This window comes from Schistocerca gregaria, chromosome 11, assembly GCF_023897955.1.
Source record: "Schistocerca gregaria isolate iqSchGreg1 chromosome 11, iqSchGreg1.2, whole genome shotgun sequence".
Lineage (NCBI taxonomy): Eukaryota > Metazoa > Arthropoda > Insecta > Orthoptera > Acrididae > Schistocerca > Schistocerca gregaria.
In genome coordinates, this window is record NC_064930.1 from 124,218,716 (window position 1) to 124,245,968 (window position 27,253).

General features: G+C 44.8%; 1 protein-coding gene and 1 non-coding gene across 2 annotated transcripts in view; one reads left to right on the forward strand and one right to left on the reverse strand.

The window, feature by feature from the left end:
- Positions 1 to 27,253, reverse strand: part of LOC126295059 (voltage-gated potassium channel subunit beta-2-like) — a 1,105,917-nt gene that overhangs the window by 361,014 nt on the left and 717,650 nt on the right. The window lies entirely within an intron of this gene.
- Positions 19,879 to 19,952, forward strand: Trnat-ugu (transfer RNA threonine (anticodon UGU)). The gene has a single exon. It is a non-coding gene; the product is annotated as a tRNA-Thr (tRNA).

Genomic DNA, 27,253 nt, shown 5'->3' on the forward strand with positions numbered 1-27,253 from the left:
GCGGTCTTGGTGTGCATCCGTGCGTCGCTGCGGTCCGGTCCCAGGTCGACGGGCACGTGCACCTTCCGCCGACCACTGGCGACAACATCGATGTACTGTGGAGACCTCACGCCCCACGTGTTGAGCAATTCGGCGGTACGTCCACCCGGCCTCCCGCATGGCCACTATACGCCCTCGCTCAAAGTCCGTCAACTGCACATACGGTTCACGTCCACGCTGTCGCGGCATGCTACCAGTGTTAAAGACTGCGATGGAGCTCCGTATGGCACGGCAAACTGGCTGACACTGGCGGCGGCGGTGCACAAATGCTGCGCAGCTAGCGCCATTCGACGGCCAACACCGCGGTTCCTGGTGTGTCCGCTGTGCCGTGCGTGTGATCATTGCTTGTACAGCCCTCTCGCGGTGTTCGGAGCAAGTATGGTGGGTCTGACACACCGGTGTCAATGTGTTCTTTTTTCCATTTCCAGGAGTGTATTTATGTGTTTGGGGTAAACCTTTTTTATTTTTCGACATTGTCTCCTTTCAGACTTCGTCCAACAACGTTCTAACTTGTTGACGCTTTCCGAATTGTAGGAGTTGTCCAAGTCTGCAAAATAGCTATTAGTTGCTGCAATCACCTCCTCATTTGAGTAAAATCTTTATCCCAACAGCCATTTCTTGAAATTGGGGAACAGACAGTGGTCCGAGGGAGCCACGTCTGGAGAATCGGGGGGATGTGAAACGAATCCTATTTCCATTAATTTTGCGGACATAAATGCTGAGGTGGGTGCTGGTACATTGTCGTGATGGAAAAGGACTTTTTTTTGCGGTCCAATCGCCGGCGTTTTTCTTGCATATCGGTTTTAAAACGGTCCAATAACGATGAATAATATTCAACTGTAATAGTTTTACCTTTTTCCAGATAGTCGATGAGGATTATCCCTTGTAAATCCCAAAAGACAGTCGCCATAACCTTTCCGGCCGAAGGAATACTCTTCACCTTTTTTGGTGCAGATTCTCCCTTGGTAACCGTTTGCTTAGATTGTTGTTTGATCTCCTGGACAGCTGCAACATTTCACACAATTCCGTTTTTGGTCAAACGTGAGCAGTCGCAGAACCCATCTTGCGGACAGCTTTCTCGTGTCCAAATGTTTATACAAAAAATTATGTACCCGTTCATTCGAGATGCCCGCAGCACTAGCAATCTCACGCTCCATAATTCATCTATCACCATATCATTATTTTATGAATGATTTCTGGAGTCGTAACCTCCACAGGGCGTCCAGAACGTTCAGCACCACTTGTGCGCATATGGCCACTCCGAAAATTTTAAAACCACTTATAAACCGTTCTAATCTAAGATGCAAAGTCACTGTAATGTTTATCGAGCTTCTCTTTAGTCTCCTGAGGCGATTTGCCTTTCATACAGTAATGTTTAATCACCATAAGAAATTCTTTTTCGTCCATTTTTTGACAATCACTCGACTTCCTTGATTCACACGAATGCCAAACACAAAGAAATAGACCGATATGGCTGAAACTTGGTTAGCTGTCTTTCCGAAGATGCTACCAACTGAACATGACCTCGATACGCACCGGTAGTGCCATCTCTCGGACTTTGCACGGACTTCTCAAACGCCCCTAGTAGATGACTCATGCATTTATTGCCGCCATGTCCAGCATGTTGTAGAAGACATGCATTGGCTATCTCCTACATGCAACATTTGTAGTATATTTACGGGTCATTTGATCAACCACGTCCACCCCATAATTTGCTGCATTATAGAACGTTAGGCTTTCAGGTTTTCTCTTTCCTTCCTTGCTTATTGTTACTTCAGCATGCAGTGTACTTAGAAGAATGACATTTTTATTCTTCTTTCCTTGGTATACAGTCAAGGTGCAGTCTGTGTTGCCACTATTGTGCAATATTACGCTGGAGTATATTTCAGCATTCGGCTTCCTTACTTCATCTGGGATTTCACAGCTGTTGTTCATCGTACCGACTAATGAAGTTTCCTCTTTTTTTTGAGATTTTTAGCAAGTGGAAGAGACATAAAGAAGTCGTCTGTCTACACATTTCTTCCTTTATTTACAAATGGCTCCAGGGGACGAGCCGGCCGCTGTGACCGAGCGGTTCTAGGCGCTTCAGTCCGGAACTGCGTTGCTGGTTAGTTAGGTTTAAGTACTGCTAAGTTCTATGGGACTGATGACCTCTGAAGTTAAGTCCCATAGTGCTCGGAGCTATTTGAACCATTTTGTCAGGCGTTGTCAGACAGGAAATATCCTTCAACTTTCCCCACAGAAAGAAATCCGGGGACGTCAGATCCGGTGAACATGCGGGCCACGGTATGGTGCTTCGACGACCAATCCACCTGTCACGAAATATACTATTCAATACCGCACGCGAGCTATGTGCCGGACATCCATCATATTGGAAGTACATCGCCATTCTGCCATGCAGTGAAACATCTTGTAGTAACATCGGTAGAACATTACGTAGGAAATCAGCATACACTGCACCATTTACATCGCCATCGATAAAATAGGGGCGAATTATCCTACCTCCCATAATGCCGCATCATACATTAACCCGCCAATGTCGCTGATGTTCCATTTGTCGCAGCCATCGTGAATTTTCCGTTGCCCAGTAGTGCATATTATGCCGGTTTACGTTACCGCTGTTGGTGAATGCCGCTTCGTCGCTAAAAGAACGCGTGAAACAATCTGTCATCGACCCATAATTTCTCTTGTGTCCAGTGGCAGAACTATACACGACGTTCGAAGTCGTCGCCATGCAATTCCTGGTGCATAGAAATATGGTACGGGTGCAATCGATGTCGATGTAGCATTCTCAACACCGACGTTTTTGAGATTCCAGATTCTACGCGCAGTTTGTCTCCTACTGATGTGCGGATTAGCCGCGACAGCAGCTAAAACATCTACTTGGTCATCATCATTTGTTGCAGGTCGTGGTTGACGTTTCAGATGTGGCTGAACACTTCCTGTTTCCTTAAACAACGTAACTATCCGGCGAACGGTCCGGACACTTGGGTGATGTCGTTCGGGATACCGAGCAGCATACATAGCACACGCCCGATGGGCATTTTGATCACAATAGCCATACATCAACACGATATCGACCTTTTCCGCAATTGGTAAACGGTCCATTTTAACACGGGTAATGTATGACGAAGCAAATACCGTCCGCACTGGCGGAATGTTACGTCACACCACGTACTTATACGTTTGTCACTATTACAGCGCCATCTATCACAAATCGAAAAGATGGTCCAACTAAAACATTCATAATTCTCTACGTACTAAACGAATATGCAGTAAATAATGGGGGTGCCTATTTCTAAAAAACGCAGTTGATATCCGTTTGACCTATGGCAGCGCCATCTAGCGGGCCAACCATAGCGCCATCTCTTTTCCCCCTTCAAGCTAGACGAGTTTCGTTCTTTGTAGTTTTTTTCGTTTGATGCTTATTTCGTGAGATATTTGGCCCAGTCACTATCAATGGACCACCCTGTATACTTTGTCATTACATGAATAGCTAACCAGAATTTGATATCATATTTGTCTGGTTTGTGGGACATGAAATGAATAAACCTTCATCTTGCTTTGTTCGGTAACAGTTGCTCGTCAATGGTTATATCTTCTCCAGGTCATTTTCAATGAACTTTCACCAAATTTCTGATACAAGAGCGAATTTGTTGGCTGCCAGATGTTCAGCCCGGCCTGATTTTTCATCAAAATGGAGGAATCTGAGAAGATCTTGAAATTTTCCCTTGGCATAACGTCCTTGATATTAGCAGGCCCCCCAAGACTGCGACCAGAGATCATCCATAGACATACCTTTTGAGCACAACCCCCCCCCCCCCCCTCCAAACATACATGATGGCTATAGTTTCTCCTGTTCCTCAACTGACACAGTTCAAATGGCTCTGAGCAGTGTTGGGGGGGGGGGGGGGGGGGAGGGCGGCGGCTTATTTACCCTCAACATCGAGGTCATCAGCGCCTCTGAGCAGTATGGGACTTAACATCTGAGGTCATCAGTCCCCTAGAACTTGGAACTACTTAAACCTAACTAACCTAAGGACAGCACACGCATCCATGCTCGAGGCAGCATTCGAACCAGCGACCATAGCAGCAGCGCGTTTCCGAACTGAAGCGCCTAGAACCGCTCGTCCACAGCGGCCGGCGACACAGTCCAGTCATTGCTTTTTAGTACTTTTCGAGCATTTGATTCTTTGTCTTTCTTCATGAGAAGTAGCATTGCTTCATCAAAAATAAGAGAGAAGGCAATCAGAGCTCTCTACTCGTTGGCAAGCACAACCAGTGGGATCTCCTCTCTCCTTGAGAACATCCAAAGCTTACCGCCTTCCAGAAGATGAATAATTTCCTGTCTCCCACACGGTTCCATCCCTTGCAATCACATTTGTACACGCTTCTAACTGTACCTGCTGTGGTGGAACAGATTGTGATTGACGTACGAGGGTCCCATACAGACGAACGATACTCCAATACTGGACGAACTAACGTATTGTAAGCTATTTCCTTTGTTGAAGGACTGCATCGCTTCAGGATCCTACCAATTAACCGCAATCTAGAGTTTGCCTTGCTCGTTACTTGTTAATCTGATCATTCCATTTGAGATCATTTCGAACAGTCACACCCATATAATTGACGGGTGTCGCCGCTTCCAAAAACTGGCCATTTGTACTAGTGCATTAATAAGGATTTTCGCCTTGTTATATGCAGTAGGTTATGGTTACTAATATTCAGCATGTCTTCAAGATGGCTGCTACACTTGACGTTCGTCAGAAGCAACGTGCTGTCATACAATTCCTGTGCTGTGAAGTCGAGACAGTGGGAAACATCCGCAAGAGGTTGAATAAGGTGTACGGAGATGGTGCTGTCGATCGCAGTACAGTTAGTCGGTGGGGGAGCAGGTTACGTGACGAAAGCGGGCACGGCAATATTGAGGATTGTCCTCGCAGCGGCAGGCCTCGTACTGCACACACTCCAGACAATGTGCAGAGAGTTAACGAATTAGTGACTGCTGACAGACGCTTCACAGTGAACGAATTGTCAAGCTACGTTGGGATAGGGGAAGGAAGTGGTTGCAGAGTACTGAAAGTGTTGGCGTGAAAAAGGGTTTGTGCCAGGTGGGCTTCCAGCATGTGGACAGTGGGTTACAAAGAAACAAGAGAAACAGTATGCAGCGAACAGTACGACAATGGTGGAGATGAATTTCTTGGAAGAATTGTGACAGGTGATGAAACACGGCTCCATCATTTTTCACCAGAGACGAAGAGGCAATCAATGGAGTGGCATCGTGCAAATTTACCCAAGAAAAATAAATTCGAAATCACACCTTCTGCTGGAAAAGTTATGGCTACGGCGTTTTTTTGATTCCGAAGGACTCTCGCTTGTGGACCTCGTGCCAAGTGGAACCACCATAAATTCTGATGCATATGTGACGACACTGAAGAAACTTCTAGCTCGACTGAGTCGTGTTCGACCACATCGGCAAAAGCAGGATGTTTTGCTGTTGCACGACAATGCACGGCCACATGTCAGTCAAAAAACCGTGGAAGCGATCACAAAACACGGATGCACGACGCTGAAACAACCGCTTTACAGTCCTGACCTGGCTCCATGTGACCATCATCTCTTTGGGAAACTGAAAGACTCTCTTTTCTTGGAACAAGGTTTGAAGATGATGACTCCCTTGTGCACGCTGCCAAACAGTGGCTCCGACAGGTTGATCCACAATTTCACCGTGCGGGTATACAGGCGCTGGTTCCAAGATGGTGTAAGGCAGTTCAAAGGGACGGAAATTATGTGGAGAAATGAAAATATTGTTCCTAAATTATGTATCTACACACTGTAAAACGTTCAAACATTTAGAATAAAAGAGAGATTTTAAAAAAATAGTGTGCATTTCTTTTGGAGTGACCTTCGTACATCAGAACCTGAATCCTCTTCCACTAATCGCGCCTCGTTCACAATGACTTCATCTCCACTTGTGACAGGTACATAATCATCATCTTCATCAGTGAAGTCAATTTCCGTTTCAACTTCGGAATTCTCTAAGAGATGTAACACTTGTTCATCGGAAGGTCCACGCTGTCGATACAAGTTCGGAAACGTGTTTCACGGACAATGGCTGCCTGGGTGACACAGCATAAGCTGTGGCGGACTGGAATCTACACGTGCCAAGTTGTAACAATGAGGAGCTACTGCTCCGCGTTACTGCTCACTGTTGCCCCTATACTGTTGGATTATTGAGAAGAGAAATTACGCTGGGGTCAAGTTGACCCCTTCAACAGTTCTAGGCACACTGAATGAAATGCGGAAGAAAATTAAAATATTTTGTTGTTGTTGTGGTGGTGGTCCTCAGTCCTGAGACTGGTTTGATGCAGCTCTCCATGCTAATCTATTCTGTGCAAGCTTCTTCATCTCCCAGTACCTACTGCAACCTACATCCTTCTGAATCTGCTGAGTGTATTCATTTCTTGGTCTCCCTCTACGATTTTTACCCTCCACACTGCCCTCCAATACCAAATTGGTGATCCCTTGATGCCTCAGAACATGTCCCACCAACCGGTCCCTTCTTCTGGTCAAGTTGTGCCACAAACTTCTCTTCTCCACAATCCTATTCAATATTTCCTCATTAGTTATGTGATCTATCCATCTAATCTTCAGCATTCTTCTGTAGCACCACATTTCGAAAGCTTCTATTCTCTTATTGTCCAAACTATTTATCGTCAATGTTTCACTTCCATACAAGGCTACACTCCATACAAATACTTTCAGAAATGACTTCCTGACACTTAAATCTGTACTCGATGTTAACAAATTTCTCTTCTTCAGAAACGCTTTCCTTCCCATTGCCAGTCTACATTTTATATCCTCTCTACTTTGACCACCATTAGCTATTTTGCACCCCAAATAGCAAAACTCCTTTACTACTTAAGTGTCTCATTTCCTAATCTAATTCCCTCAGCTGCACCTGACTTAATTCGACTACATTTCATTATCCTCGTTTTGCTTTTGTTGATGTTCATCTTATATCCTCCTTTCAAGACACTATCCATTCCATTCAACTGCTCTTCCAAGTCCTTTGCTGTCTCTGACAGAATTACGATGTCATCGACGAACAAAGTTTTTATTTCTTCTCCATGGATTTTAATACCTACCCCGAATTTTTCTTTTGTTTCCTTTACTGCTTGCTCAATATACAGACTGAATAACATCGGGGATAGGCTACAAGCCTGTCTCACTCCATTCCCAAACCCTGCTTCCCTTTCATGTCCATCGACTCTTATAAATGCCATCTGGTTTCTGTACAAATTGTAAACAGCCTTTCGCTCCCTCTATTTTACCCCTGCCACCTTCAGAATTTGAAAGATAGTATTCCAATCAACATTGTTAAAAGCTAAGTCTACAAATGCTAGAAACGTAGGTTTGCCTTTCCTTAACCTTTCCCCTAAGATAAGTTGTAGGGTCAGTATTGCCTCACGTGTTCCAACATTTGTACGGAATCCAAACTGATGTTCCCCGAGGTTGGCTTCTACTAGTTTTTCCATTCGTCTGTAAAGAATTCGTGTTAGTATTTTGCAGCTGTGGCTTATTAAACTGATTGTTCGGTAATTCTCACGTCTGTCAACACCTGATTTCTTTGGGTTTGGAATTATTATATTCTTCTTGAAGTCTGCGGGTATTTCGCCTGTTTCATACATCTTGCTCACCAGGTGGTAGAGTTTTGTCAGGACTGGCTGTCCCAAGGCCGTCAGTAGTTCCAATGGAATGTTGTCTACTCCGGGGGCCTTGTTTCGACTCAGGTCTTTCAGTGCTCTGTCAAACTCTTCACGCAGTATCGTATCTCCCATTTCATCTTCATCCACATCCTCTTCCATTTCCATAATATTGTCCTGAAGTATATCGCCGTTGTATAGACCCTCTATATACTCCATCCACCTTTCTGCTTTCCCTTCTTTTAAAATATTAAATACTAAAACAGACCCCAACAACTATCGTGGAATCTCTTTATTGTCAATAACATACAAAATTCTGTCTAAAGTCCTACTAAACCGAGCAGAACCTTAGCGAGATTCAAAACTAGACGAATACCAATGTGGGTTCAGAAAAGGTCGATCACGCGTAGAACAAATCCTTAACTTGAAAAGCTCGATGAAATATTTGCATAGTACTTAGAACAAAAGTTATGTCATCACGTCTGTCGACTTTAAAAAAGCATATGAGAGTATAGACCGACAATCCCTTTTTGAAGTGCTGGCAGAATTTGGACTAGGTCAAAAGACAACAAACATTATTAAAGAAACAGTCACGGAGATCAAATCCAGAGTAAAATTTATGGGAGAATTGAGCACAGGATTTGAGAGAGACACAGGAGTACGGCAAGGGGTTGGACTGTCCCCAGTGCTCTTCAGTTGTGGTCTTGAAAAAGTTGTTCGAGGATGGAGAAAGTCAGCCGGACCACCACACAGACCGGGACCGAAAGGTAAGGGCAGAGACTTAGAGTGATCAGCAGTTGGTGACGAGATGGCACTGGTCGCCCAAGACATTACCGACGCGCAGTTAGAATTATTACTAGAGCAGGCAGCAAAAATAGGACTACAAATTTCATTTGAAAAAACAGAATTTATGACTGACACCAAAGACGCACTTTCTGATCTCATAACTGGTAATAACTACACCTGTCGAGCAAAAGAATTTAAATATTTTCGTGAATGGATTGCAGAAAATTGCTTTTGAAAAGAAATCAGTCACATCAAGAGTCCAGAAAATGGAGACGGCGTTTCAGTTAACAAAAAACACTTATAAAAAAAAAGGAATCTCTCGTGGAACTGCAAAATGCGACACTACACAACAGTAGTTAAACCCGAAGCTCTTTACGCATCTGAGACACTAAATCTTCAAAAGGGGAATCAGAAGTGAAAGAACGTAAAATAGTGAGGAAAATCCTAGGACCAACAACTGAAGATGGTGTGCATTATCCAAAAGCCAATGAAGAAATATCCAAAAGTGTGTTCAAAATAACATACACAATACGCATGAGAAGAATCCAATTCATGGGGCATTTCGAAAGAATGGACTGAAACAGGTTAACGCACTAAATCCATACATTTTTAAAGAACAAAACTACAAAACTGAATTGACACAAAAAATGATTCAAATGGCTCTGAGGACTATGGGACTTAACATCTATGGTCATCAGTCCCCTAGAACTTAGAACTACTTAAACCTAACTAACCTAAGGACATCACACAACACCCAGTCATCACGAGGCAGAGAAAACCCCTGACCCTGCCACTGATACAAAGAGACGGGAAAAAAAGATCTGAGAAAATTAGGGTCCCCAAATGTACAGGACAGAAACGAAATCAGAAAAATCACAAACACACGGGGTTTTGAGGAAGAAGAGAGAAAAACTAACCGACATACGTGGTCTACGCAACGGAAGCTAGCCAGTTCGTGGCTTATGAAGGAGTACTGGGCGATAAGGAAGGTCAACAAATGTGGTCCTAAGTGATCCATCCGCGAAGAAGAAGAAGAAGAAGAAGAAACATCTTCAGAAAGAGGAGAAAAAATTAGAAAAAGTCGTCTAATTGCGATAACGAAGTATGCAGATTGGATATCAGAATGAATGAAAAACTTATGACTGGACGTCATTTTGACCCCTTCCGCCGTTCTACTGTTAATGCTGTGCATTTCCCACCCTGGACATGATAACCGCCTGGATTCGGTTAGGAAGTGAGGCTAGGAGGTTGTACAGGTACAGGGTGTTCAAAAAGTCTCTCCGCAGTGCCGTATGATTGTTAGCCACGAGTGCCGTATGCCGCAGTCAATACACCGAAAGGAAACTCAATAAAGTACGAGTTATTAATTTACTGAATACTCATTTTTATTTACAAATTTTCACATTAAATATTGAAAGTGTCCCCCCTGTTGTTGAATACACAATTCAATTCGTCTAATCATGTTTCCAAACACAAGACGTAGCATTTCTTCTGTAACAGAAGCAGTGAAAGTGGATATTGCAGTTTTCAATTCATCGATGGATTTTGGGCGGTTTTTATAGGGAGTTACTTTCGCTGCACCCCAGAAGAGAAAGTCGGGTGGTGTTAGGTCAGGCGATCGTGGAGGCCAAAGTCCCTGTGAAATTATGCGGTCACCAGAAACATCAGCAAGCAGTGACATTGAGAAGCGAGCTGTATGCGCGGTTGCACCATCTCGTTGAAAATAACAGTTCAGTATTTCACTTAAACACAAATTCTCGTATGAATGGGTACAGAATATCATTGCAGTATCGTTGTGCGGTTATTGTTTCGTTGAAAAACCCAGGCATGCGAACAATCATACGGAACTCGCGACTAACAATCATACGGCACTGCGGAGAGACTTTTTGAACACCCTGTACAAACATCTCGCTGAGAATTTGATCGCGCAGTTCCAACAAATTGCGGAGATGCTGATGTCAGGTATTTTACCTTCTCATCCAACATGTCCCACAGATTGTTTGCAGTGTTCAAACAACGTGATTCTGCAGGCCAATCGAGATGTAATAGGGTGCTTAGTGATCAGGAAACCAGTCTCATATTCTTCCAACAGGATGAAGTTTGCTGTTGTCATCCTGCGGATATAGACCGGAACGTAACACCTCATCTTTCACAATGATTAAATAAACAAGTTCGTTCATATTAGTGGTCACCTCAGCGAGCGAACCCAATGCATGATAAGATAAACTCCCAATACATCACTGTTCCACCTCCGCCTCGACTCTATCTTCCACGCATTCAGGATCTGCTTCTACATATATGCTCCGCTAGCCACCCAGCGGTGTGTGGCGGAGGGCACAATTCGCGCCATAGTCATATTTACCCCCCTCTGTTCCACTCGCGGATCACGCGAGAGAAAAATTGTCCGAACGCCTCAGTACGAGCTCTAATTTAGCTCATCTTTGAATGGTGATCATTGCGCGATTTGAAAGTTGGTTGTAATAATATACATCCTCGGCGAAGATCGGATTTCGGAATTTAGTGAGCAGTCTCTTTTGTTTGGCGAGCCGTCTATCTGCAACTGTGTCCCACTTCAAACTTTCTGTGAGATCTGTAACGCTCTCGCGATGGCTAAATGTTCCAGTCACGGATCTTGCCGCTCTTCTTTGGACCTTCTCAATATCTTGAATCAGACCCAACTGGTAAGGGTCCCATACAGGCGAACAATACTCCAAGACTGGACGAACTTACGTATTCTAAGCAATTTCCTTTGTTGAAGGACTGCATCGCTTCAGGATTCTACCAATAAACTGCAATCTAGAGTTCGCTTCACCCGTTACTTGTGTAATCTGATCGTTCCATTTGAGATCATTTCGAATAGTCACACCCACATACTTGACGGATGTCACCGCTTCCAAAGGCTGGGAATTTATTTTTTAGCCGTACATTAATGGGCATTTTTACCTTGTTATATGCCGTAGGTTACACTTACTAATATTCAGAGATAACTGACAGTCGTTACACCACGTATTTCTTTTCTCCAAATCCTCATTGATTTGTTCAGAACTTCCGTTTGATACTACTTTCCTGTAGGGTACAGCATGATCGGCAAACAGTCTAATGCCGCTGTCAGTACCATCAACCAGATCGTTTACGTAAATCGTAAAAAGCAGAGGACCTATTACGCTGCCCTGGGGCACACCTGAAGTAACGCTTGTTTCTGTTGAAGTCTCCCCGTTCAGGACGACATACTGCTCCCTGTCTGTTAGAAAACTTTCTATCCAACCGCATATGTCATCGGATAGGCCGTAAGCGCGCACTTTTTTGAGCTAGCGATAGTCCGGAACTGAGTCGAACGCCTTTCGGTAGTCGAGAAATATGGCATCAACCTGGGAGCCGGTGTCTAGAGCCTGTTGTATATCATGCACAAAGAGGGCCAGCTGTGTCTCGCCTGGCCGCTGTTTCAATAAAACCGTGCTGGTTTCTGCACATGAGCTTCTCAGAGTCCAGACATGTCATTGTGTCTGAACACAAAATATTTTCCATGATTCTACAACAAATGGATGTCACTGAAATTGGCCGGTATTTATGTGCATTCGATTTTCTACTGCTATGACCTGGGCCTTCTTACAGTGGAAATTTCCACTGTTCCAATGAACTCCAATAGATGATGGATAAGAATGGTGCTATATTTGTAGCATAGTCAACATATAATCTTGCTGGGATACAGTCTGGGCCAGATGCCTTCCTGGCGTCTAAGGATCTTAACTGTTTTACAATCCCGGATACACTAAACACTATGCCATCCTTGCGTTTGTTCGATAACTGAAGTGGCAACCGTAAACCAGGTTTTGAAAGCTAGGTTTAGAATTTCGGCCTTCTGTTTATCATCAAATGCCTCGTTTGGCCTTTGGTGCAATAGACGACATGCTTATCTGAAATACGCAAAAACGTGATTTGTGATCACATCACGTGCCCGAGCCACCTACTGTCAGCTACTTTGCACTGAAGATCTGTGCTTGTGTCTGCAGCGACCTATTGCAAATGAAGTGAACTGTCGTGTGGCTAAGTCGGGTGGACCGGTCACCTGGACAAAGTCTTTTGAGTTGACGCCACTTTGGCGACTTTCGTGTCTATGGGGATGATATGATGATGAAGATGACACAACACCCAGTCCCTGAGAGTAGAAAATCTCCGACCCTGCCGGGAATAGAACCTGGGCCCCTTTGCATGGCATTATGTCGCGCTGACCATTTTTTTTTTCTTTGTTGACTTTCTTCGTTTTATTTGTTCGTGGGAGATGTCTCTTGACGATTGTTCAATTCATCGTCGTTCCATTAATTCAGTATTTTTTTTTATTACAGAGGGTAGCTAACCCTGTGACCAAACACGCTCAGCTTTAGGGAAGGACAGTAGCCTCTTGGAGCTGACCGAATGAAGATGTTCAGTGCGTGCACTTTACGTGGCAGCGTTATCTCGCTTACAGGATGGGATGGACCTTCATTCACACCCTGCAGCAATTCCTGTCGGGTTAGGAAGCGATTCCGATTCACAATCCGTGCAACGCGTCTCTGGACAATGACAGTCAAGATCTTTTTCAGACCACAATCCAGACGTCATCCTCTGTGGCGACCTTTGCTACATCACTGCTTGTATACACGAAACACTAACAAACCCAGCAACATCACACACCGTGTGGCGTTAGGCACAGCCAAACACAATTGCCCATTTTTGTCACTCTGTCACCTCCTTCCATTCTGTTTACAGGGGGCCGAACCGCACAATAACCCTATGTTCGGTGTGGGGCGGGGGTGGGGTGGGTGGACTGCTGTGGCCTGTTGTGGGGTTGTGAACCACAGAGGGCTACGGCGAGATGAAGCCTCCCAAAAACGGTTAAATGGCTCTGAGCACTATGGGACGTAACATCTGAGGTCATCAGTCCCCTAGAACGTAGAACTACTTATACCCAACTAACCTAAGGACATCACACACATCCATACCTGAGGCAGGATTCGAACCTGCGACCGTAGCGGTCGCGCGGTTCCAGCTGAAGCGCATGGAACCGCTCGGCCAAAACGGCCGGCCGACAAAACCTCTCCGTCGTTTCTATGTCCCTGGTTCAATGCTCAATAGACACACACACCCAGCATCCATATAGTCCAATATCTGTGCATAGGAGTAAAAGATAATGGGGTACAATGGTGGAGCAACTCCTCGTAAACTGGACACCTCTGCAGTGAGCACTAAGCGAAGCTTTTCGTGGTGTAAACAGCGAAGCCACTGGACTGTGGATGACAAAGAAACTAGTGATTTACAGTGATTAGCCACGCTACACTGTACCCTGTCGCAGTCTGATGAAAGCGTATGGATTTGGCAAATAACTGGAGGACAATAGCTGCCGTCCTGTGTAGTGCCAACAGTGATGTACGGAGGAGCGGGGTCACCATATGGGGGTTCTTTCCATAGTTATGGTGTGGTCTCTTTATTGCAGTAAGGAATCGCTATTTGCGGAAGGATATGATCACGTTTTGTAGCATTGTTTTCTGCGTATGTTAGAAGATAATTGTTTATTTCAGCATGACAACACTTGGAGAAGATGATTCTTTATTTAAGCATAACAATGCATCCTATCATGAAGCAGAGTCTGTGGGGCAATGGCTATCAGACAGCAACATTCCTGAAATGTATTGGGCTGCCCACAGTCACGACCTGAACCCAATGGAAAACATTTGGGATTCGTCAGGTCATCGACTTCGCTCCACAATGACTATCTTCTCCGTTTTTGGATCCTGAAGGAGAAAGGGCTGCCATTTCTCCACAGACCTTATTGTCCTCAGCAGTCTTCAAGATGTCATAGAGGCGAAGGGACGACATACTCCATATTAATGTCAACTTACAAGTGATGATGATGATGATTGGTCTGTGGGACGCTCAGGTCATCAGCGCCTGTACCAAGTCCCAATTTTTACACAGTTCAATTTTTTCACAATCTAATCTAGCCACTGTCACGAATTATGATCAGGATGAAATGATTTGGACAACACACACACCCAGTCCCTGGGCAGAGATAATCCCCAACACAACCGCGAGTCGAACCCGGGACCCCGTGATCCAGAGGCAGCAGCGCTACCACGAGATGCGGACCCACTTACAGGTGTCTGGATGCTTATGATCAGGTAAACTGTATAACGCATATGTGGCATAAGCTAAGATTTTCGTAAATCTATGTTAACTTTTAGCGAACCAGCAGATACTTCTAAAAACTACACTCCTGGAAATTGAAATAAGAACACCGTGAATTCATTGTCCCAGGAAGGGGAAACTTTATTGACACATTCCTGGGGTCAGATACATCACATGATCACACTGACAGAACCACAGGCACATAGACACAGGCAACAGAGCATGCACAATGTCGGCACTAGTACAGTGTATATCCACCTTTCGCAGCAATGCAGGCTGCTATTCTCCCATGGAGACGATCGTAGAGATGCTGGATGTAGTCCTGTGGAACGGCTTGCCATGCCATTTCCACCTGGCGCCTCAGTTGGACCAGCGTTCGTGCTGGACGTGCAGACCGCGTGAGACAACTCTTCATCCAGTCCCAAACATGCTCAATGAGGGACAGATCCGGAGATCTTGCTGGCCAGAGTAGTTGACTTACACCTTCTAGAGCACGTTGGGTGGCACGGGATACATGCGGACGTGCATTCTCCTGTTGGAACAGCAATTTCCCTTGCCGGTCTAGGAATGGTAGAACGATGGGTTCGATGACGGTTTGGATGTACCGTGCACTATTCAGTGTCCCCTCGACAATCACCAGAGGTGTACGGCCAGTGTAGGAGATCGCTCCCCACACCATGATGCCGGGTGTTGGCCCTGTGTGCCTCGGTCGTATGCAGTCCTGATTGTGGCGCTCACCTGCACGGCGCCAAACACGGATACGACCATCATTGGCACCAAGGCAGAAGCGACACTCATCGCTGAAGACGACACGTCTCCATTCGTCCCTCCATTCACGCCTGTCGCGACACCACTGGAGGCGGGCTGCACGATGTTGGGGCGTGAGCGGAAGACAGCCTAACGGTGTGCGGGACCATAGCCCAGCTTCATGGAGACGGTTGCTAATGGTCCTCGCCGATACCCCAGGAGCAACAGTGTCCCTAATTTGCTGGCAAGTGGCGGTGCGGTCCCCTACGGCACTGCGTAGGATCCTACGGTCTTGGCGTGCATCCGTGCGTCGCTGCGGTCCGGTCCCAGGTCGACGGGCACGTGCACCTTCCGCTGACCACTGGCGACAACATCGATGTACTGTGGAGACCTCACGCCAAACGTGTTGAGCAATTCGGCGGTACGTCCACCCGGCCTCCCGCATGCCCACTATACGCCCTCGCTCAAAGTCCGTCAACTGCACATACGGTTCACGTCCACGCTGTCGCGGCATGCTATCAGTGTTAAAGACTGCGATGGAGCTCCGTATGCCACGGCAAACTGGCTGACACTGACGGCGGCGGTGCACAAATGCTGCGCAGCTAGCGCCATTCGACGGCCAACACCGCGGTTCTTGGTGTGTCCGCTGTGCCGTGCGTGTGATCATTGCTTGTTTAGCCCTCTCGCAGTGTCCAGAGCAAGTATGGTGGGTCTGACACACCGGTGTCAATGTGTTCTTTTTTCCATTTCCAGGAGTGTATTTCAAATATGTGTACATACTCGTGTCTAACAGAACAGCTATTGCAGAAACAAGTAAACGGTGGAAAGCCTTCATAAAACGACAAATCCTCGAATGTGAGCGCAGCTTCTCGACCTGCACACAGCGGTATTAACAAACTGTCATTACGTTAGCCTCCTACATCTACATGTACTTACTGTTGTGGTTGGCAGGAGAGCCAACCGTATAGTTAAAGGAGGCCGAAATGCACGCGTCTCAGCTCACGCAGTCTGGCGTGATTCACAATATCAATAGTACGGATACTGGCGCCTTGCTAGGTCGTAGCAAATAACGTAGCTCAAGGCTGTGCTAAATATCGTCTCGGCAAATAAAAGCGTAGAAGTCAGTGAACCATCGCTAGCAAAGTCGGCTGTACAACTGGGGCGAGTGCTAGGAAGTCTCTCTAGACCTGCCGTGTGGCGGCGCTCGGTCTGCAATCACTGATAGTGGCGACACGCGGGTTCGACGTGTACTAACGGACCGCGGCCGATATGAAGGCTACCACCTAGCAAGTGTGGTGTCTGGCGGTGACACCACACTTACATGATCCTCAATCCATCTTATGGCGAGTGGCAGATGGTACTCCACACCATTACTACTCGTTTCCCTTCCTGTTCCACTCGCAAACAGAACGAGAGAAAAACGACTAAATGCTTCAGTATCAGCCCTACATACCTTGTCTTCGTACCCTCTGCGCGCAAAGTACACTATGTGATCAAAAGTATCCGTACACCTGGCTGATAATGACTTACAAGTTCGTGGCGCCCTCCATCGGTAATCCTGGAATTCAATATGGTATTGGCCCACCCTTAGCCGTGATGACAGCTTCCACTCTCGCAGGCATACGTTCAATCAGGTGCTAGAAGGTTTCTTGGGGAATGGTAGCCCATTCTTCACGCAGTACTGCTCTGAGGAGAGGTATCGATGTCGGTCGGTGAGGCCTGGCACGAAGTCGGCGTTCCAAAACATCCCAAAGGTGTTCTGTAGGATTCAGGTCAGGACTCTGTGCAGGCCAGTCCATTACAGGGATGTTATTGTCGTGTGACCACTTCGCCACACGCCGTGCATTATGAACAGGTGCTCAATCGTGTTGAAAGATGCAATTGCCATCCCCGAATTGCTCTTCAACAGTGGAAAGCAAGAAGTTGCTTAAAACATCGATGTAGGCCGGTGCTGTGACAGTGTCATGCAAAACAACAAGGGGTGCAAGCCCCCTCCATGAAATAACACGAAGACACCGTAACACAACTGCCTCGGAATTTAACATGCTCGCAGATGACGTTCACAGGGCATTCGGTATACGCACGCTTTGCCATCGCACCGCCATATTGAGTGCCGTGATTCGTCACTCCACACAATGTTTTTCCACTGCTCAATCGTCCAGTATTTTCGCTCCTTACACCGACGTGATGTGTGGCTTATGAGCAGTCGCTCGACCATGAAATGCAAGGTTTCTCACTTCCCGCCTAGCTATCATAGTACCGGGTGATCAAACAGTCGGTATAAATTTGAAAACTTAATAAACCACGGAATAATGTAGATAGAGAGGTAAAAATTGCCACAGATGCCTGGAATGACATGGAGATGTATTAGAATCAAAAAAATTGCTAGATGCGTGAAAGATCTCTTCCGGGCGTCGGTTGGTGATGATCGTGTGCTCAGCCGCCACTTTCGTCATGCTTGGCCTCCCAGGTCCCCAGACCTCAGTCCGTGCGATTATTGGTTTTGGGGTTACCTGAAGTCGCAAGTGTATCGTGATCAGCCGACATCTCTAGGGATGCAGAAAGACAACATCCGACGCCAATGCCTCACCATAACCGCGGACATGCTTTACAGTGCTGTTCACTACATTATTCCTGGACTACAGCTATTGTTGAGGAATGATGGTGGACATATTGAGCATTTCCTGTAAAGAACATCATCTTCCCTTTGTCTTACTTTGTTATTCTAATTATTGCTATTCTGATCAATTGAAGCGCCATCTGTCGTACATTTTGTGAACTTTTGTAGTTTTTCGGTTCTATTAAAACCCCATGTCATTCCAAGTATGTGTGTCAATTTGTATCCCTCTATCTACATTATTCTGTTATTTATTCAGTTTTCAAATTTTATACTGACTTTTTGATCACCAGGTAGTTGCACTGGTTTCTGGCGCAGTTTGTAATTTCAGCGTGACGGTCTGGGTAGATGTCTATGACACATAACGACCCTCTACGACTGTCGTCGGTCTCTGTCAGTCAACAGACCTGGTCGGCCTGTATGCTTTTGTGCTGTACGTGTCCCTTCACTTTTCCACTTCACTAGTACATCGGAAACAGTGGACCTAGGGATGTTTAGGAGTGTGGAAACGTCTCGTACAGACGTATGACACAGGTGACACCCAGTCACTTGACCACGTTCCAAGTCCGGGAGTTCCGCGGAGCGCCCCATTCTGCTCTCTCACGAAGTCTGATGGCTACTGTGGTCGCTGATATGGAGTACCTGGCAGTACGTGGCAGCACAATGCACCCAATATAAAAAACGTATGTCTTTGCGTGTGTCCTGATATTTCAGATCACATAGTGTATGTTGGAGGCAACAGAATCGTTCGGGAGTCTGATTCAAATGCCGAATCTTTAAATTATCTCAATAATGTTCCTCAAAATGGGGCTGCCTTTCCTTCACGGATTCCCATTTGAGTTCCCCAAGCATTTCCGTAACAGTTGCGTGTTGTTCCAAACTCCCAGTACCAAATCTAGCAGCCCACCTCTGAATGCTTGAAAGTCTTCCTTTAATCCGACCTGGTACTGATCCCAAACACTCGAGCAGTACTCGAGCATAGGTCGCACCAGCGTCCTACATGCTGTCTCCTTTACAGGTGAACCAGAGACGGCCAATCGCCTTCCCTACCACAGTTCGCATATGCTCATTCCATTTCACGTTGTTGCGCCCGGACATTTAAAAGATGTGACAGTGTCAAGCTCCTACTCATCTGCATCAACTCAATTTTTTCTACATTGAGCAAGCTGCCAATTTTATCTAAGTGATTTTGTATCACGCAACTTCGACACCTTACCGTACACCAGCAAACAACCTCAGATTGCTGGCCGACATGGTGGCATTTATGTGTATATAGGGAGAACAGCAGCAGCCTTAACACACTCCCCTGGGGCACTCCTGTAGGTACCCTTGTCTCTGATGGACACTAGCCCTCGAGGACAACATACTGGGTTCTGTTATTAAGAAGTCGAAAGACGTACACTTCATTCACCATTCAGTGCTCGCATTTCATATTTCTAATCCACGCATTCTGGTATTCGGTAAACTAAGAATTCGGGTAATATTAATAAATGAAATGACAATTCAAAGGACACCCTAGCTGCAAACAGGCGTTGCTGTACTTCATTGGGGACATGTTGAAAATGTGTGCCCCCGACCAGGACTTGAACCCGGGATCTCCTGCTTACATGGCAGACGCTCTGTCCATCTGAGCCACCGCGGGCACAGAGGATAGCGCGCCTGCAGGGACTTATCGCCTGCACGCTCCCCTTGAGACCCACATTGCCAACATGTTCACACCACTACATTCGTAGTTCGCCTAATAGATGTTTGCCCATCACACTCATACTCTCACGGGGAGCGTGCGGGGGATAAGTTCCTGCAGGCGCACTATCCTCTGTGCCCTCGGTGGCTCAGATGGACAGAGCGTCTGCCGTGTAAGCAGGAGATCCCGGGTTCGAGTCCCGGTCGGGGGCACACACTTTCAACATGTCCCCAATGAAGTACAGCAACGCCTGTTTGCAGCTAGGGTGTCCTTTGAATTATCATTTCATTTCTAGCAACGCTGCATGGTCATCCACGGTAACTGTTCTTTCGGGAGCAGATACTACCGCCATATATAGTTAATATTAATAATTTCTATGGGTTGCCTAGCACTGAAAGACCTGAGTCGAAACAAGGCCCCGGGAGTAGACAACATTCCATTAGAACTACTGACGGCCTTGGGAGAGCCAGTCATGACAAAACTCTACCATCTGGTGAGCAAGATGTATGAGACAGGCGAAGTACCCTCAGACTTCAAGAAGAATATAATAATTCCAATCCCAAAGAAAGCAGGTGTTGACAGATGTGAAAATTAACGAACTATCAGTTTAATAAGTCACAGCTGCAAAATACTAACGCGAATTCTTTACAGACGAATAGAAAAACTGGTAGAAGCGGACCTTGGGAAAGATCAGTTCCGCAGAAATGTTGGAACACGTGAGGCAATACTGACCCTACAGCTTATCTTAGAAGCTAGATTAAGAAAAGGCAAACCTACGTTTCCAGCATTTGTAGACTTAGAGAAAGCTTTTGACAATGTTGACTGGAATAATCTCTTTCAAATTCTGAAGGTGGAAGGGGTAAAATACAGGGAGCGAAAGGCTATTTACAAATTGAACAGAAACCAGCTAGCAGTTATAAGAGTCGAGGGACATGAAAGGGAAGCAGTGGTTGGGAAAGGAGTGAGACAGGGTTGTAGCCTCTCCCCGATGTTATTCAATCTGTATATTGAGCAAGCACTAAAGGAAACAAAAGAAAAATTTGGAGTAGATATTAAAATTCATGGAGAAGAAGTAAAAAGAGGTTCGCCGATGACATCGTAATTCTGTCAGAGACAGCAAAGGACCTGGAAGAGCAGTTGGACGGAATGGACAGTGTCTTGAAAGGAGGATATGAGATGAACATCAACAAAAGCAAAACGAGGATAATGGAATGTAGTCAAATGAAATCGGGTGATGCTGAGGGAATTAGATTAGGAAATGAGACACTTAAAGTAGTAAAGGAGTTTTGCTATTTAGGGAGTAAAATAACTGATGATGGTTGAAGTAGGGAGGATATAAAATGTACACTGGCAATGGCAAGGAAAGCGTTTCTGAAGAAGAGAAATTTGTTGACATCGAGTATTGATTTAAATGTCAGGAAGTCGTTTCTGAAAGTATTTGTATGAAGTGTAGCCATGTATGGAAGTGAAACATGGACGATAACTAGTTTGGACAAGAGAATAGAAGCTTTCGAAATGTGGTGCTACAGAAGAATGCTGAAGATTAGATGGGTAGATCATATAACTAATGAGCAGGTATTGAATAGAATTGTGGAGAAGAGGAGTTTGTGGCACAACTTGACAAAAAGAAGGGACCGGTTGGTAGGACATGTTTTGAGGCACCAAGGGATCACAAATTTAGCATTGGAGGGCAGCGTGGAGGGTAAAAATGGTAGAGGGAGACCAAGAGATGAATACACTAAGCAGATTCAGAAGGATGTAGGAGGCAGTAGGTACTGGGAGATGAAGAAGCTTGCACAGGATAGAGTAGCATGGAGAGCTGCGTCAAACCAGTCTCAGGACTGAAGACAACAACAACAACATGGGTTGCCTGAATTATTTGACGACTTTTACAGCGTGTCTCACACTGATCTGTGAGAGGAGCTCGGCGCCAGGAATTTTCTTTATTTATGGGCGCGGGCAGCAGCCTTCTTAGCAGACATGATGGCTCTCCGTTTCCTATCATTTTTCCGACCGCCAGGGCAGCACGCGGTGGCGTCTGAAAGTTCAGCAGTGGCCAAAGTTTCTCCTGCTCTGAATTCCCCAACCTGCCTTACCAACCTTGTAACTGCTATTTCTTCTCAACTTTGTCGCCTCCCTGTGAAATTCCGGCCCTCTGATTGGCCAGTTCAGGTGTGCGCCCGTTTTTCGCAGGCAGGCGCCAGCCGCGCTCCGCGGATGGATAGTGGGCAAAGGGGCAGTAGCTCGGTTCTAGTGTGACCGTGCCCGGGGCCGGAGGTGCTGCTTCCAGGAGATCAAGCTCGGTAAGCATGAGCGCCGGCGCTCCTTGAATTACGGTTTATGCAATGTGTTCCGTGTTGTAAGACTGTAGGGTTTTCCTTATACAGTCTTCAGGAGATCAAAACAAACTGCAAAATGATGTAGAAAAAATATCTGAATGGTGCGAAAAGTTGACCCTGAATAACGAAAAGTGTGAGGTCATCCACATGAGTGCTAAAAGTAACTCGTTAAACTTCGGTTGCGCGATAAATCAGTCTAATCTAAAAGCCGTAAATTCAACTACCTGGGTATTACAATTATGAACAACTTAAGTTCGAAGGAACACATAGATAATGTTGTGTGGAAGCCTAACCAAAGACTGCATTTTACTCGCAGGACACTTAGAAAATCTAAGAGACCTACTAAGGAGACTCCTCTTTTAGAATACTGCTGCGCGGTGTGGCATCCTTACTAGATATGACTGACGGAGTACATCGAAAAAGTTAAAAGAAAGGCAGCACGTTTTGTATTATCGCGAAATATGGGAGAGACTGTCACAGAAATGATACAGGATTTGGGCTGGAAATCGTTAAAAGAAAGGCGTTTTTCGTTGCGACGGAATCTTTTCACGAAATTCCAATCACCTACTTTCTCCTCCACGATAAAATAAGGGAAATCAGACCTTGTGCGGAAACATATAGGTGTTCATTCTTTCCGCGCACTGTACGAGATTGGAATAATAGGGAATTGTGAAGGTGGTCCGATGAACCCTCTGCCAGGCACTTAAATGTGATTTGCAGAGTATCCATGTAGATGTAGATGAACATCGAAGAAAGACTGGAGAATTCTTACTCACTCAGACTTTTGCAGTAAAGGCCTATGTTTCAAAATGTCTTCAATCAAAACATCAAATAAAATAAGTTTTCAGGAGTAGCATGTGAAAACTGCTGGATTTGGACGGGTTACTCCTGTAACTGAAATATCAGATCTGAAGATGGTTCTGAATGAACCGAAACCGGTCATATGAATAAAAATATTTGCAATCAAGACGGTTTTTAAGTAACATTATAAAATTCACTGATTGCTGTTGCCCCATAAGACATTATGTCTGTTTTTGCAAAATAAAATAAGTAAATAAAAAAACCTTAGTCCATGTACAGTTTGCTGCTTGTCTCGGAAAGTAATTTGTAAGGTGCCAGACAAATCCAACACCTTCCATGAAAACGCTGACATGCAAATCCAGTAGTATGTCACATAGCTCCGAATAAATCGTGACATTAAATTAACCAAAGTAATACGAGTAACGAGTGAGCAAATGGAATACCACAGACTAACACAAGAATGCCTAAATGCATTACGTACCTTCCCACCGTGTGGCAGACGCAGTTCTGAGGGGAGAAACGAGGACAGAAGCCGAGAGCAGAACCGTGTTAAGCTAGAAGGCCCTACGATAAGGGACGAACTGGACACCCACGTCGCCAGCTAACCGCCATAACCACCCCCCTACCCATCTTAAAAGCCAGAGCCCTCCAGAAGAACAGTACAGATGTTACAATAACACAAAAAGGGCCACTACCACCCGCACGTTTTAGCGTGAGACCTTTGCGCGTCTCTGTTACGTCAGGACCACCCCCCAGCCCATGTTAAAAGATAGAGCCGTCCAGAAGAACAGTATAGATCTTACGATAACACAAAAAGGGCCACCCCAGTCACAAGTTTTAGCGTGAGACTTTTTCGCGTCTCTGTCACGTTGCAAACATTAAAAACTTTGCCCCACCACGAAAAGTGTAATGTTTCTCATTGGATAGACAGAATTTTTGTAGGGGGAGCTTAAGGTTAACATTGAGTCCCTGATTGGTCAGATGAAAACACAGCCAGATAGTTTTTTTAAACCAATTTCGGTAAATTGTAGTAACGAGAAGTTAGGAGGGAGTTGCTTGCGAGACGGCGAGATGGGAGGAGCTGCGCCGCCCTGACGCTGCCTAAACACCGACAAGGTAATGTCGATCGTCAATTGGAGCTCATGGTATTCACATTTGCTACGTAAGTTAAAATCTGAAATGCGATGATTTTTCTGTATATAATTATTGAGAAGCCACATCAGCCACTGTAATTTACAAGTTAGATAAGTAATTAAAGATAATTGAGGGCCACTGTAGACAATTTTGATAGTTTTCTCTTTTGTGAAACTTAATTTAAACCTAGATTATAGGTGTGATATGGCATAGGTCATCCTTCGATCCATTGTAGAACTTGGAAACCCATTCAGGGAATATTCGTACACATTTTTGTTGAACGCAGTTGGTTTTTACCATTCTGTATTAAAACATTTCCTTTTATCGATAGTGCAATTTATAAACAATGTTTTGTGAGTAGAATAAAATTTCTAATGGTAAACTTCTTTTTCGACGTTATTTTCCCAGCTAACTAAAAATAGGAAAGCCTTGAACCCTTTCCACTGAATTTAGTTAGTATTAAGATTCTTTTACGGGGAGTGCATTGGAGCTGACGCTGAAATCATTAAGTATTTGGTTATATCATCGCTTGTCTCACTGAACTCTTCTGACCTCTACATGCCATGTGTGGCCTGGCGTCTCCCTACCAGCAACAGGTCCCTGGTTCAAACTAGTCAATTCCCTAAAAAACACGCTGAGAGCGTCGTTGCGCGAAAGTGGTAGGGAGACACTATATAGAACAAACAGACACCACGCAGAATGTTAGTAATTGAGGATCTGAGTACTATAAAATATCAGCATTATTCTCCTCACCTGAAAAACCATGTTATAATCGAGGATTGTATCGAAAGATGAAAAATGAGGTTGGAGAAGTCTGTTTTTTGTGTTATGTTGTCTGTTTCCATGGGCCACAAACGGGTAAAGGCGTAATATGTAGACATATGCAGTAGATCAACTAATTTCCACTTTTATTAAAAACGGTCTTAGAATCGTTAACTTTTCAGTTTATTACTGTTGCCTATATTTACTTTCTCATTCATGGGAATGGCAAAGAAATAATAAACTTTTGTATTAAATTTGTATTGTTCTTTATCGTTACTTATTTCGAATGTTAACCTATTTTGTAGTCAAATAGATTTATTTCTTTTTAACGGGAATTTGAATACAATTGATGTTTTGATGACGTAATTAGATGTGCGCTTTCAAAAAATTCAAATGAACACTCAAGGTAGAGGGCGAAATACAACATTTAAGAGCATCAGTTAGTTGACTATAATCAGATACTTATTGTCTAGCCTATTTGTATGTAGTTATTCTATAATGTGTACATCTGTAATTCTTTCATAAGACACAAGATCATTCAAAGACGATACTAGCCCATCTAAAGCCACGGAACTTCCTAAGAATGATGCGAGGCGTGTTTTTTTTTAAGTAAGTACGGTTTTGAATTAATAAAAGACGTGCTAAGATATCTCAATAATTTTATTTTTACATGAAAGTATGTACCTTAATCTACGCACTGACGCCATTACAGTCTGATCCTTCCTTGTTTACGTTGTGTACTGAGTGTTTAAGATGCCCCCAATAATCGTGAGTTCTGTCGACTGTGAAGTACGGGCTTTTATAAGATTTCTTACTGCTAAAGGCCTAAAATAGATCGATATTCATCGTGAGATATGGGCAGTTTACGGAGAAAACATTATGAGCGATAGAATGGTGAGAAAGTCGGTGAGAGAGAGTTTAAAGATGGCCGCACAAATGTGCACGATGGACAACGGAATGGGCGTCCTTCGGTTGTTAATGAAAGTTTGGTGCCGGAAGTGGAGAATAAGGTGAGAGAAAAAAGGCGCTTTACGATTTCCCCCTTGCAGGATGACTTTCCTAATTCTCGTAGAGTTTTGTACGGCACTGTGACCGAGCACTTGAATTACCGAAAATTGTGCGCACGTTGGGTACCGAAACTGTTGACGGATGAGCGCAAAACCAAACGTTTAGACAGTGCACTGACTTTCCTTGAGCGGTACCACAACGACGGTGATAATTTGTCAAGCCAAATTGTTACGGGCGATGAAACGTGGGTGGCCTACGTCACACCAGAATCAAAGCAACAGCCGACGGAAGTTGAGCAAGGGCATCGTTTTGCTGCAGGACAATGCCCGTCCGCATGTGGCGAATCAGACCAAAGATCTCATCAAATCTTTTCGACGGGAAACTCTGGATCATCCTCCGTACAGCCCCTATCTTGCGCCCATGGACCACCATCTGTTCCTGCACTTGAAGAAACATCTGGACGTTCAGCGTCTTCAAGACGATGACGAAGTCAAAACAGTGGCGATGCACTGGTTAACAAGTCAGGCGGCAGACTTTCTATGAGGAGGGTATTCAAAAACTGGGACCACGTTATGACAAGTGCCTCGATATTGACGGAAATTGTGTGGAAACGTTGATTAAGGTACAGGCTTTCATGTTGAAACGTCCCCTTAGAAAAATTGATGAATTACTGTGCTGATAAACCTCTTACATTATTTGATTTTTAAACAGCTGAGCAGAACTGAGCGTACTCAGACATTGCTCTCTTTACTTACTCTGCTCAACAGTAAACCGACACACAGTACTTTTTAGCGCAACGCAATCTGACTTTCAGTAATCCCTACAAAAGAATGGCCCTAACTAATATTAACCTATACCTTTCACAAATCACTCACCTCACAAAAATCTTCGTTACTCGAACTACTGCAGTACAGCGTGCACCAATACTGCCAGCTAAATAAAAGTTATAGGCATAGTTAGCAAATGAAAGATTATATATATCCAGTCTTACAAATTTACTCTCTCTGATGGACACACGTCCAGATCATCCGCTCTCAAAACTCCGTCATCTCTCTCCCGAAATCCACCACTGCTGGCGGCTCACCCTCAACTGCACAACGCTACGCGCTGTTAACAGCCAACTGCCCAACACTACACAAGTGAATATTACAATAATGCCAACCAGCCACAGACTGCACGCAGCACAGCCAGTGAGTTTCATACAGAGCGCTACGTGGCGGTGGCGTTACCAATATAAGAACCTAAACAGCTCACTTACAATGTAAAAATAAAATTATTGAGATACCTTAGTACGCCTTTTTCAATTTCAAAATGGTACTTACTTAAAAAATACGCTTCGTAAATATTTTTGGGCTACTTTGCCAAAAAAAAAACAAAAAAAATATGGAACGATTTATGGCTAGTACAGGACTACAGGTGCATTATGTCTCATCAATGCTATACCGTTTCTCGTATCGTGTTTGTTGCT